Below are 13145 nucleotides of genomic sequence, written 5' to 3' on the forward strand. Positions count from 1 at the left end.
ACTCCTCCCCCTATCTAGCTAGTAGTTGGGCCTCTAGCACCACCTCCTAGCTTCATTCTTTCTATATATCCGTCTCGCTGGGCCTTATTTGCCTCTAACAAATGGATGTACACCGATCGATCTCTCGCTATACATATAGCTAGCTAGGTCCTTATAACTCGTTTTTACCCACACGTCAATCGATCTACCTCATTAGTTGTGTCTCTCCCTTCCTCTGACAAACAACAATTGATCTACCAATCTAGTTAGGTTTGCTTACCAAACACATGGTTCCCCTTCATCATCCATGGATGCGTCCCGACAGATCTATCACGCACAGGCACACACAGAAACACATCCCCGCTCTTATTGATAACATTGCAGTTCCACCCTCAGTTTTTCTAGTAGGCCTCTCCCACCATCTTCGAGAAGCAACTCCATCACCCATCCAGCACTCTACCCCTCTCCCTCCCTCTCTCTCTCCTCTCTCTCTCTGTCCCATCATATTTCTCGTCCTTCAGTTATGTATGGATGTCGACCGATCTCCCTCAAGACATAGCTGGGTCTCTCCTTCTCAACACATATACGAGTCGTTCTACCTTTATAGTTAGGCCTCTGCCTACCCCTCCCCCACCCCCTCCCCCCCCACACACCGATACATCGAGCGCTCTAGTCATGTCTCCCTTCCACACACAAACTTGACATGTGCCCTCTAACATTTTGATAGGCCAGTCGCCCTATATCTTTGACTTGCACACACACACACAATTTCGATGGCTCTCTTCATCGATCTCGCACCCACCCACTCGATCCTCTCTTCGACTCTATCGATAGCTATGACCCCTCCCTCTCTTCTCGTGGATTTCCCAACCATCTATGTATGATATGGATAGGCCTCCATTTCACACACATTGCATGCAAAATTTTGTTTGAGATGTCATCGACACATATTCCCACAAATAATTCACGAAATCAACCCCCCACCCCACCCCCACCCCAAAACAAAAAACACTCACAAACGCGGTTTGTATCTCGCACACACACCCATGTAGGTGGGGGACGTGCACGAAGAGAAGAGGTGCATGCACGGCGCATGTACTCCCGTCTCTTTCCCAACCACACCCGTGCGAGTACACGGTGGAGCTCATTTCTATATGAAAAAGGCATCCCACGTGGTAATTTGGTACGTGTACTGGTTGTCCACTTGGTGGAGGGAGGATCGTCTACCACGGGTGAACAAACAAATTGCGACTTGACGTGTTATGTTAAAAAAAGAGGCAAACCATGTGGGGCCTACCTTAGAGGCAAGGCTCTATACACTGGAGTACTTTTGATGTGTCCCGTGAACTCGCAGAACGAGGAGAAGCTTGCTTAGTACGCCGTCTCCCCCGCCCACGGGCGCGGTGGTTCGCAGGATGAGGTGAAGCTTGCTCCGCCTTACGCCCGCTCCCTCGCCCATGCGCGCGGTGGCTCGCAGGACGAGGAGAAAAAATTACTACTCCCTCCGTTTACTCCTCGTCCCTACTACCTTGGTTATAGACATTATATCATATTGTTTGGAATATATATGTCCTTTAGTAGATTTCAATATGAACTACTAGTACATACTCCAAACACTGATGTATATAGACGTATTTTAGAGTGTAGATTCTCTCATTTTGCTCCGTATATAGCACTCTCCCTTGCCCCTCGACCCTCGCCCACATGGTGGACGTGCAGCAATTCATTCGGTCTCATATAGCCAGAACGATATATACTGCACTACCATCATTGCTCGACTTCCCGAAGAGGCGAAGAGCCAATCGCAAGGTTAATATTTTGGAGATGCCAAGCGCAAGGTTATAGGAGAACGAGTAGTAGGTGCCGCGTCATTTATGAATAAAGTTTTTTTTTATTCAGTGGCACGTACGCAATATGATAGATTCATATGGAGAGAAAAGGAAACCGCTCCACTATATACATAGTCAGGACGGGCCAACCTACACGGTTGCTTGCTGGGGTTGCTCTCTTCACACTCTCTCGCACAAAACGACTGTGGCCACATCTCTAACATCCCGGCGGATCACGTCCGCTTGGGGAAGGGGTGGATGCTTAGTGTAGATGCGGTGGGCGTCACCGACGGCGAAAACCCACTGTCGGCACATCCCGATCAGGGGTCCCCGCCGTTCTCTCTCACAAAGCCGATGAGGTTGCCTTCGTCCCTTGCTCACTGCTGTGACGTGGGCAGTTGCTGCCTCCCGCCACCCTCCTCAAGGTTGAGCCACGTCCATCAGCTACAACTCCCTTTACAGCCGGCTTGCACCACTGCTCCAGCTTCCCACATCACTCCCTGTGGATATTTCTCTACTTCTTTGCCCCGCACATACCTCTACTAGCTTCTACGTACTGTATTTGTGATGAGTTTATGTCTCATCAACTAGTCCCAGTAATCTTATTCTAATCACGCTTCTTCAATTTCTTTGCCACAAGGATGCTCATCTCGATTTTGGTGAAACTGCACAAAATGATCCGATGGTCAAAAGGTTGCAAACTTCATTTATTAGGAAGCTCGAACGTTGCCAGCAAATTGAAGCCTGGTCAGGGTTCACGGTTCAAGGGCTAGGGACTGCATGGATCATTTTTTTCTTTAGCTGCCTCTGTTCCAAAATAAGTGTCAACTTTAGTAGTAGTACAACTTTGTACTAAAGTTTGCACAAAGTTGAGACACTTATTTTGGAACGGAGGGAGTACATATTTGCTATGATCTGTCAATCATTGAGATGCAATAGCATGCATGTTAGTCTCCTTTGTATTTGATGAAATGTTGCAACGGGCAACCTTGGACGCAAGATACATGTAACAGAAGCTGGAAGCTTCATAGCATTGTACAATTTTATCTCACTGATAAATTACAATACGTACTATACTAGTACTTCCTCCGTTCCTAAATATAAGTCTTTGTAGAGATTTCACCATGAACCACATGCAGATGTATATAGATGCATTTTAAGTGTAGATTCATTCATTTTGTTCTGTATGTAGTGGAATCTCTACAAAGACTTATCTACTAGTAATAGCTATCCCCCACTACTAGGAATTCTCTATCCTCTCCTTGAGCCGCATCATCAAAATTGATGTAGCCGTTAGATGAAGTAAATCAGTCCATAATAGCCGTCTGATCTAGACGTTGAGAGGCTCCGCACTAAGCCACATGCAAGCATGCAGAAATACAATGGCACATGCATGTGAGTGGGTTTTAAATCACATCAACATGTCTGCATGCAAGCATGCATCGGTAGCATGCATGTAAGTGAGCTTTTAAGTCCCATTAACATGTCAAAAAGAAAAATATAATCCCATTATGCAGTAGGAGTTGGCTGATCTTTTTTCCTTACATGGGATGATCTAAATGATGATGGGAGTTTATTTAGTTTGGCTACCACATTTGTCATGCGGTTATAGAGTTTTTTTAGTTCTATGAAATCGATAATTTTGCGCAGAGAGATATACCGCTGTTCTGCGGTAACGCGCGGGGACTCATCTAGTAATATTTAGGAACGGAGGGAGTACTATGTAAAGAGTTAGGTGTCGCACGGTGATAGTGTGAGGTGGGCCATGTAATCACTCAGCCTGCATGTTTTCACTGCTCTTGCACGCCTCCGTTGTAAGAATGGAGAAAATTGTAATCTAGTAGTAGTACCTCCTTTCGCCGAAAGCGTGGGACATCCAGCAGTCCTACCACCTCAGTAATAAAGACCAATGAGCCATCAAATCACATAGACCCAGTAGTAAGTTGCACGGACGAAGCAACCATCACTCTTGCACCAATGAGAGGTCGCGTCCGCTCTGCCCGGGCATGAATACGACACCAATTCTTTGGAGCGGCGCTGACCGTTTTAGGCGGGAAGCGCGCGCGAGCGATGGAGGGGCTTTGGGTGGGCCAGGCTAGTCAGGAGCGGGCGTGGTAGCTGTCTGCATGTCCCTACCGGACACGCCCGGAAACAAGAGGATGCACCGACTCTCGCGGCTAAAATCGCACACTACACAATATCTCTCTGTAGGAGTAGGTCGATCTGTCGCTCTCTCTAACACACACATGCTGTTAAACACACACACACACACACACCTTGGTCCCGTTGCACCTTCTAACGTGACTTATTACACCTAGATGGAGGGAGTAGTAAGCATACGAGATACCGTGGCAAACTGACTTAAGTCGAATACAAGTGCCCAAAATTTGTGTGCATGTTATAATAAGGATTCACTTAAAATAGTACGTGAGAGAATAGAGGGATCAATTGGACAGTGTTCCCGAGCAATAGCGAGATGTGTGAGGTAAGATACACCGCTGGCGCTTTTAAGTTTTCTTATTAATTTGTTTTTTCACCTTCTGACTGGTGGGGCCCAACGTACTACGTGGAGAGAGGTAAGGTGACTAAGGCTGCATTATTTCTGCACCACTGTGGATAGTCTTACCACCAAAGACACATGACACGATTATGATTGAAATCCCAATGACTCCCACACACAAAAAAAACATGGCATGCTTGTCACAAGAATGCAGGAATGTATAAAAGGTTATTTCCCTCTCGTTGAACATAACGGGAGGGTTGTGTAGCTGGTTAGCCTGTTCGCTCATCAAACTTGAGGTCTCGGGTTCGATAACTACACTTGAGCATAATTTGTGCCAGGAGGATTCTTTGACTGGTCAAAATGTTTTCTAGGGTTTGCACGCTTCACTCTCTCTCTCCAGTATATATATACACGCTGGAGCCTCAGCGCTTGTAGTTGCTCTCTTCACACTCTCTTGCCCTCTCCCACTGGAGCCTCGGCGCTTGTAGTTGCTCTCTTCACACTCTCTCGCCCTCTCTAGATCTAAACAAAGCTTCGTTGGTCTCTCTCTCCCCTCACTGCTGCTCAAAGAGCCGGCAGGACCCGTCCGCCGGGAAGGGAAGGAGGCTTAACGCTGTCGTCGTCGGCGAGGGACTACCGGCGCAGCTATTCACTTTCCACCCAGCGGCGGCGCGGGAGGGCCTCCGACCCCTTCTTCTTCGCCGCCGTCCCGTCGCCCACCAAACCACGCCCCAAGAACCTTAAGGTATAATTTACTTACTCCACATGCATTGCTCTAGCTGCATGTATACCATGAATCTAGGACATGGTTCAAAGAGGAAAGGAGTGGGGGAAAGTAGTGGGAAAAGTTGTATATAGCATGAATCTAGGACGTGGTTTAAAGAGGAAATGAAGGGGGAAAGTTGTATAGCATGAATCTAGGACGTGGTTCAAAGAGGAAAGGAATGGGGGAAAGTAGTGGGGAAAGTTGTATCGCATAAATCTAGGACGTGGTTCAAAGAGGAAAGGAAGGGGCGAAAGTACTAGTTCAAAAAGGAAAGGAAGGGACAAGGCTGTAGAGTTTGAGTAGGACTAGATTTGCTGCGCTCACATAGGGAAAGGTGTCTAAAGATAACAAAACTGGGACCAACACAAATATGCTCCTTGGTTGTTTGTTCTTTGTTGCAACAGACTGTGCATGACCACAGTACATCGGTAGATGCACATGGTGCTGGTGCATCCACTGTCCCGTGCAACTCATTAGGTGTTGTTAATCTAAGGCCATGTTTGGTTAAAAACTCCCTAGTCCCTACCTGCTTGGTTCCAGGGACTAAACATGGACTAGAGGTTATTAAATGACATGCTAAAAGACCATGTTACCCCTAGTAACGAACTAATAGAGACAAGTTGCGATGCGTGGCAGGGGCAACTGTTGGAAAAAGTCCCAAATAGACTCCCTCGGGGTCTTCTTTCTTTAGTCCCAAATGCCCACTTTTAGTCCCTAAAAGTCCCTCCTGTTTGGTTTAGATGGGACTGACACGGAGTTTTTTAGTCCCTACACCAAAATGTCCCTGTAAACAAACACCCTCTAATAATGCCGCTGGAAAATTGATGCAATGCCACAGTTAAAAGCAAATTACATGTATAACGAATTTTATTGTTAATATAATGTCTATGTTAATATTAATCAAGGCCACCGTTTGAGAAATGCTACTGTCTTGCTTTCTTTCCCATTGAGATAAGGTAGATGCTTCTTTTTGTTGGCTTCTATGTCATTGATGATCCACAAGTATAGGGGATCTATCGTAGTCCATTCGATAAGTAAGAGTGTCGAACCCAACGAGGAGCAGAAGGAAATGATAAGCGGTTTCTAGCAAGGTATTCTCTGCAAGTATTGAAATAAGTGGTAACAGATAGTTTTGTGTTAAGATAATTTGTAACGAGCAACAAGTAACAAAAGTAAATAAGGTGCAGCGAGGTGGCCTAATCCTTTCTGTAGCAAAGTACAAGCCTAGACAAACTCTTATAAGATGTAAAGCGCTCCCGAGGACACATGGGAATATCATCAAGTTAGTTTTCATCACGTTCATATGATTCACGTTCGGTACTTTGATAATTTGGTATGTGGGTGGACCGGTGCTTGGGTACTGCCCTTACTTGGATAAGCATCCCACTTATGATTAACCTCTATTGCAAGCATCCGCAACTACAACAAAAGTATTAAGGTAAACCTAACCATAGCATGAAACATATGGATCCAAATCAGCCCCTTAAGAAGCAACGCATAAACTAGGGTTTAAGCTTCTGTCACTCTAGCAACCCATCATCTACTTATTACTTCCCAATGCCTTCCTCTAGGCGCAAATAATGGTGAAGTGTCATGTAGTCGACGTTCACATAACACCACTAGAGGAGAGACAACATACATCTCATCAAAATATCGAACGAATACCAAATTCACATGACTACTAATAGCAAGACTTCTCCCATGTCCTCAGGAACAAAAGTAACTACTCACAAAGCATAAACATGTTCATAATCAGGGGGGTATTAATATGCATATAGGATCTGAACATATGATCTTCCACCAATTAAACCAACTCGCATCAACTACAAGGAGTAATTAACACTACTAGCACCAATCCCGGACTTGGAGACAAGAATTGGATACAAGAGATGAACTAGGGTTTTGAGATGAGATGGTGCTGATGAAGATGTTGATGGAGATTCCCCTCTCCCGATGAGAGGAGCGTTGGTGATGACGATGGCGATGATTTCCCCCTCCGGGAGGGAATTTTCCCCGACAGAATAGCTCCGCCAGAGCCCTAGATTGGTTCCGCCAAGGTTCCGCCTCGTGGCGGCGGAGTTTTGTCTGAGAAGATGGCTTATGATTTTTTCCATCGAAAGACTCCATATAGCAGAAGATGGCCATCGGAGGGCCACTAGGGGGCCCACGAGGTAGGGGGCACGCCCCCACCCTCTTGGGCAGGGTGTGGCCCCCTGGTGAAGTTCTTGCTCTCAGTATTTTTTATATATTTGGAAAACATCTTTCGTGAAGTTTCAGGACTTTTGGAGCTGTGCAGAATAGGTCTCTAATATTTGCTCCTTTTCCAGTCCAGAATCCCAGCTGCCGGCATTCTCCCTCTTTATGTAAACCTTGTAAAATAAGAGATAATGGGCATAAGCATTGTGACATAATGTGTAATAACAGCCCATAATGCAATAAATATCGATATAAAAGCATGATGCAAAATTGATGTATCAACTCCCCCAAGCTTAGACTTCGCTTGTCCTCAAGCGAAAAGCCAAAATCGAAAAATATGTCCACATGTTTAGAGATAGAGGTGTCGACAAAAATAAAATACGAACATGAGGGCATCATGATCATTCTTAGAATATCAACTTATATAATTCTTGTCATATGATCTCTAATGCTAGAGTAATAATTCAATCACAATATCAAGTATGAATCGTAAACTTCATTGAAAACTAACAAACTACAATCTCAATCATTGAAGCAATTGCAATTTATCATAACAGAGGAAAGAGTCAATGTATAAGAGCTTTTCAGCAAGTCCACATACTCAACTATCATATAATCTTTCACAATTGCTGACACTCACGCAATACTTATGGGTATGGAGTTCTAATCGGACACAGAGAAAGATAGGGGCTTATAGTTTTGCCTCCCAACATTTTACCTCAAGGGTAATGCCAACAGTAATAGTTCATGAAAACTCACATCCAATTAGCCATATATACCAGGATCTTTCCAACATATTGTGCTTGCCAAAGGATAAAGTGTAAAAAGGAAGGGTGAAAATCACCATGACTCTTATGCACTGTAGGAGATAAAAGTAAAAGATAGGCCCTTCGCAGAGGGAAGCAGAGGTTGTCATGCGCTTTTATAGTTTGATGCACAAAATGTTAATGCGAAAGAACGTCACTTTATATTGCCCCTTGCGATATGGACCTTTATTATGCAGTCTGTCGCTTTTATTACTTCCATATCACACGATCGTATAAAGCTTATTTCCTCCACACCAATCAACCATACATATTTAGAGAGCAATTTTTATTACTTGCACCGATGACAACTTACTTGATGGATCTTACTCAATCCATAGGTAGATATGGTGGACTCTTATGGCAAGACTGGTTTGAGGGTGTTTGGAAGCACTAGTAGTATCTCTACTTGGTGCAATGAATTTGGCTAGCATGAGGGGGAAATGCAAGCTCATCATGTTGGAAGATCCAAGACAATATAATTTATCTCAGAAATAAGAAAACTTAACCCATTACGTTGTTTTCCTTGTCCACTGTCAACTCTTTTAGCATGTCATATTTTAATGAGTGCTCACAATCATAAAAGATCTCCAAGATAGTATATCTATATGTGAAGACCTCTCTTTCTTTATTACTTCCTATTAATTGCAACGATGACCAAAACTGTGTTTGTCAACCCTCAACAACTTTTATTCATCATACTCTTTCTATGTGAGCTCATTACTCTCCATAAGACTCACATGATCTCTTTGTTTCTTTTTATTTCTTTCTCTTTTCTTTTATTCACTTAGGATCATGGAAAAATAATCAAGCCCTTAACTCAACACTAATCTTTATTATATAGCTCACGGACTCAATTACATAGAAGGATAATAAAGCAAAACTCATAACTAGATCATACTAAGAACTTTTATTCTACTAGATCAAGATATTACCAAAAGGATCAAACTAAGAAAAATAGTAAAGATAAAGTGATGGTGATACGATACCGGGGCACTCCCCCAAGCTTGGCAGTTGCCAAGTAGAGTGCCCGTACCCATGTGATTATGTCTCTCTTTTCAGGGATGGTGATGTGATATTCTTGGCGATGATGCCCCTCAAGATACGATTCTCCTCCTCAAGCTTGTTGACTTTCTGCTTGAGGTCCATTATTTCCTTTCAGAGTTTTCCTGTAACAGCCAAAGCTCCCTGCACCCAAGGGTGCTGCATAGCTGCGGGAGAACCAGTGACACTCTTTTTCATATTCTCATAAGAAAGAAATCTAACATTGGAAGGGATAACCGAGTTTGGAATAGCTGAGCTCTGCAGTTCTCCCATTGTGAATCCAGCTTGGAGGCGGGAAGTGACTTCTAGATCCTATTCCATGGCATCTATCCTCTTCAAATCAGCCTCCATCTCTTCCTCCGTTGCTGGCCCAAAGGGGTCAACATGATTGTTTGTCGTTGATCTCGGTGCTGGATGAGACACTCGGCTCTCCCCGACTGACTCTTGTGAAAACATCCTGCTCTAATCTGCAGCAGCAACAGCTCGAAACACAAACATGAGGTAATTGCGTGATACGGGAGTCAAAACCTCCGGGAGATTATATAATGCATTTTTACCGACCAAAATACGTGTCGTGCACGAAAACAGAGTCCGGAGAGCACACGGGGTGCCCAAGAGGTAGGGGGTGCGCCCAGTAGGGTAGGGCGCGCCCTCCACCCTCGTGGAGCCCTCGTGTCCTTCTCGGACTGCTGCTTATTTTTCTATTTTTCTAAATATTCCAAAACGGAGAAATGTTGCCTTAAAACTGTTTTGGAGTCGGTTTACTTACCGTACCACATACCTATTCCTTTTCAGAGTCTGAAATGTTCCAGAAAGTGTCCCTTATGTATTCCTCCAGGGTTACGGTTTCAATAACATTGGTTTCAACATTTATGGGATTACCTGAGATATAGTGTTTGATTCTTTGACCGTTCACCACCTTTGGATTTGTGCCTTCGAAGTTGTTGATTTTTATGGCACTGGAATGGTAGATCTCCTCGATAACGTAAGGACCTTCCCATTTAGAGAGAAGTTTTCCTGCAAAAAATCTTAAACGAGAGTTGTATAGTAATACATAATCACCTACATTAAACTCACGCTTTTGTATCCTTTTGTCATGCCATCTCTTAACTTTTTCTTTAAACAACTTGGCATTTTCGTAGGCTTGGGTTCTCCATTCATCAAGTGAGCTAATATCAAATAACCTAATCTCACCGGCAAGTTTAAAATCATAATTAAGTTCTATATTAGCCCAATAAGCCTTGTGTTCTAGTTCGAGAGGTAAGTGACATGCTTTTCCATAGACCATTTTATATGGAGACATACCCATAGGATTTTTATATGCAGTTCTATAGGCCCATAATGCATCATCAAGTTTCTTGGACCAATTCTTTTTGGACCAATTAACTGTCTTTTGCAAAATTAATTTGAGTTCTCTATTACTCAATTCTACTTGACCACTAGACTGAGGGTGATAAGGAGATGCAATTCTATGATTAACATCATATTTGGCAAGCATTTTACGGAAAGCACCATGAATAAAATGTGAACCACCATCAGTCATTAAATATCTAGGGACTCCAAATCTTGGAAAATAACTTCTTTAAGCATTTTAATAGAAGTGTTATGATCAGCACTACTGGTTGGAATAGCTTCTACCCACTTAGTAATGTAATCAACAACAACTAAAATATGTGTATATCCATTAGAGGAAGGAAAGGGTCCCATATAGTCAAAGCCCCAAACATCAAATGGTTCAATAACAAGTGAATAATTCATAGGAATTTCTTGACGTCTACTAATATTACCAATTCTTTGACATTCATCACAAGATAAGACAAACTTACGAGCATCCTTGAAGAGAGTAGGCCAATAAAAACCAGATAGCAGTACCTTATGTGCAGTTCTATCTCTAGCATGGTGTCCTCCATAAGCTTTGGAGTGACACTTGCGTAGGATCTATTCCTGTTCATGCTCAAGTATAGAACGTCTAATAACACCATCTACTCCTTGTTTATAAAGATGTGGGTCATCCCAAAAGTAATGCCTCAAATCATAGAAGAACTTTTTCTTTTGATGGTATGTGAAACTAGGTGGTATAAACTTAGCAACAATGTAATTAGCATAATCAACATACCATGGAGCAGTATGAGAAGCAGTTATGACATTTAATTGCTCATCAGGAAAGCTATGATCAATAGGTAGTGGGTCATCAAGCACATTTTCTAACCTAGACCAGTTGTCTGCAACGGGGTTCTCAGCTCCTTTTCTATCAATAATGTGCAAATCAAATTCTTGTAGCAAGAGAACCCATCTAATAAGTCTAGGTTTAGCATCTTTATTTTCCATAAGATATTTAATAGCAGCATGATCAGTGTGAATAGTTACTTTAGAATCAACAATATAAGGTCTAAACTTATCACAAGCAAAGACAACTGCTAAGAATTATTTTTCAGTAGTAGCATAATTTCTTTGAGCATTGTCTAGAGTTTTACTAGCATATTGAATAACATTTAGTTTCTTATCAACTCTTTGTCCTAGAACATCACCTACAGCATAATCACTATCATGACACATAATTTCAAAGGGTAAATTCCAATCAGGTGGCTGAACAATACATGCAGAGACCAATGCTTTCTTAAGTATTTCAAATGCTTCTACACAATCATCATCAAAGACAAATGGTATATCTTTTTGTAATAAATTAGTCAGAGGCCGAGAAATTTTTGAGAAGTCCTTAATGAACCTCCTATAAAAACCGGCATGACCAAGGAAACTTCTTATACCTTTGATGTCCTTGGGACACGACATCTTTTCAATAGCATCAACCTTGGCTTTATCAACTTCAATACCTCTTTCAGAAACTTTAAGCCCCAAGACAATACCTTCATTAACCATAAAGTGGCACTTTTCCCAATTCAAGACAAGATTAGTTTCTTCACATCTCTGCAAAACTCGATCAAGGTTGCTCAAGCAATCATCAAAAGAAGATCCATAGACAGAAAAGTCGTCCATGAAAACCTCACAAATCTTTTCACAAAAGTCAGAGAATATAGCCATGATGCATCTTTGAAAGGTAGTAGGTGCATTACATAAACCAAAAGGCATACGTCTATAAGCAAAAGTACCAAAAGGGCATGTAAAAGTAGTCTTTGATTGATCTTTGGCTGACACAGGTATTTGAGAGAAACCAGAATAACCATCCAGAAAGCAAAAACGTGTATGTTTGGACAATCTTTCTAGCATTTGATCAATAAAAGGTGAGGGGTAATGATTCTTTTTAGTAGCCTTATTTAATTTGCGGAAATCAATTACCATCCTATAACCTGTAATAATTCTTTGAGGAATCAATTCATCTTTATCATTAGGAACAACAGTAATACCTCCCTTCTTAGGGACACAATGGACAGGGCTTACCCAATGACTATCAGCAACAGGATAAATTATACCTGCCTCAAGGAGCTTTAGTATCTCCTTTCTTACCACTTCTTTCATTTTAGGATTTAGCCGGCGTTGATGATCACGAACTGGTTTAGCATCTTCTTCCAAATTAATTTTATGTTGACATAGAGTGGGACTAATGCCCTTAAGATCATCAAGAGTATACCCAATAGCAGCACGGTGCTTCTTCAGAGTTTTCAATAATCTCTCTTCCTCATGCTCTGAAAGGTTAGCACTAATAATAACAAGATATATCTTTTTCTCATCAAGATAAGCATATTTAAGAGTATCCGGTAACGGTTTAAGATCAAACATGGGATCACCCTTGGGTGGAGGAGGACCCCCTAGGATTTCAACAGGTAAATTGTTTTTCAGAATAGGCTCCTGTTTGAAGAATACTTCATCTAATTCCCTTCTTTCATTCATAAACATATCATTTTCATGGTCTAGCAAGTATTGTTCTAAAAGGATCGCTAGGAGGTACAACAATAGAAGCAAGACCAACAATTTCATCCTTACTAGGTAATTCTTCTTCACGGTGTTGTCTACTAAATTTAAAAAAATTAAATTCATGAGCCATATCATCTGAACCGATAGTAACAACA

Source organism: Triticum aestivum, chromosome 4A, assembly GCF_018294505.1.
Source record: "Triticum aestivum cultivar Chinese Spring chromosome 4A, IWGSC CS RefSeq v2.1, whole genome shotgun sequence".
Classification (NCBI taxonomy): Eukaryota; Viridiplantae; Streptophyta; class Magnoliopsida; order Poales; family Poaceae; genus Triticum; species Triticum aestivum.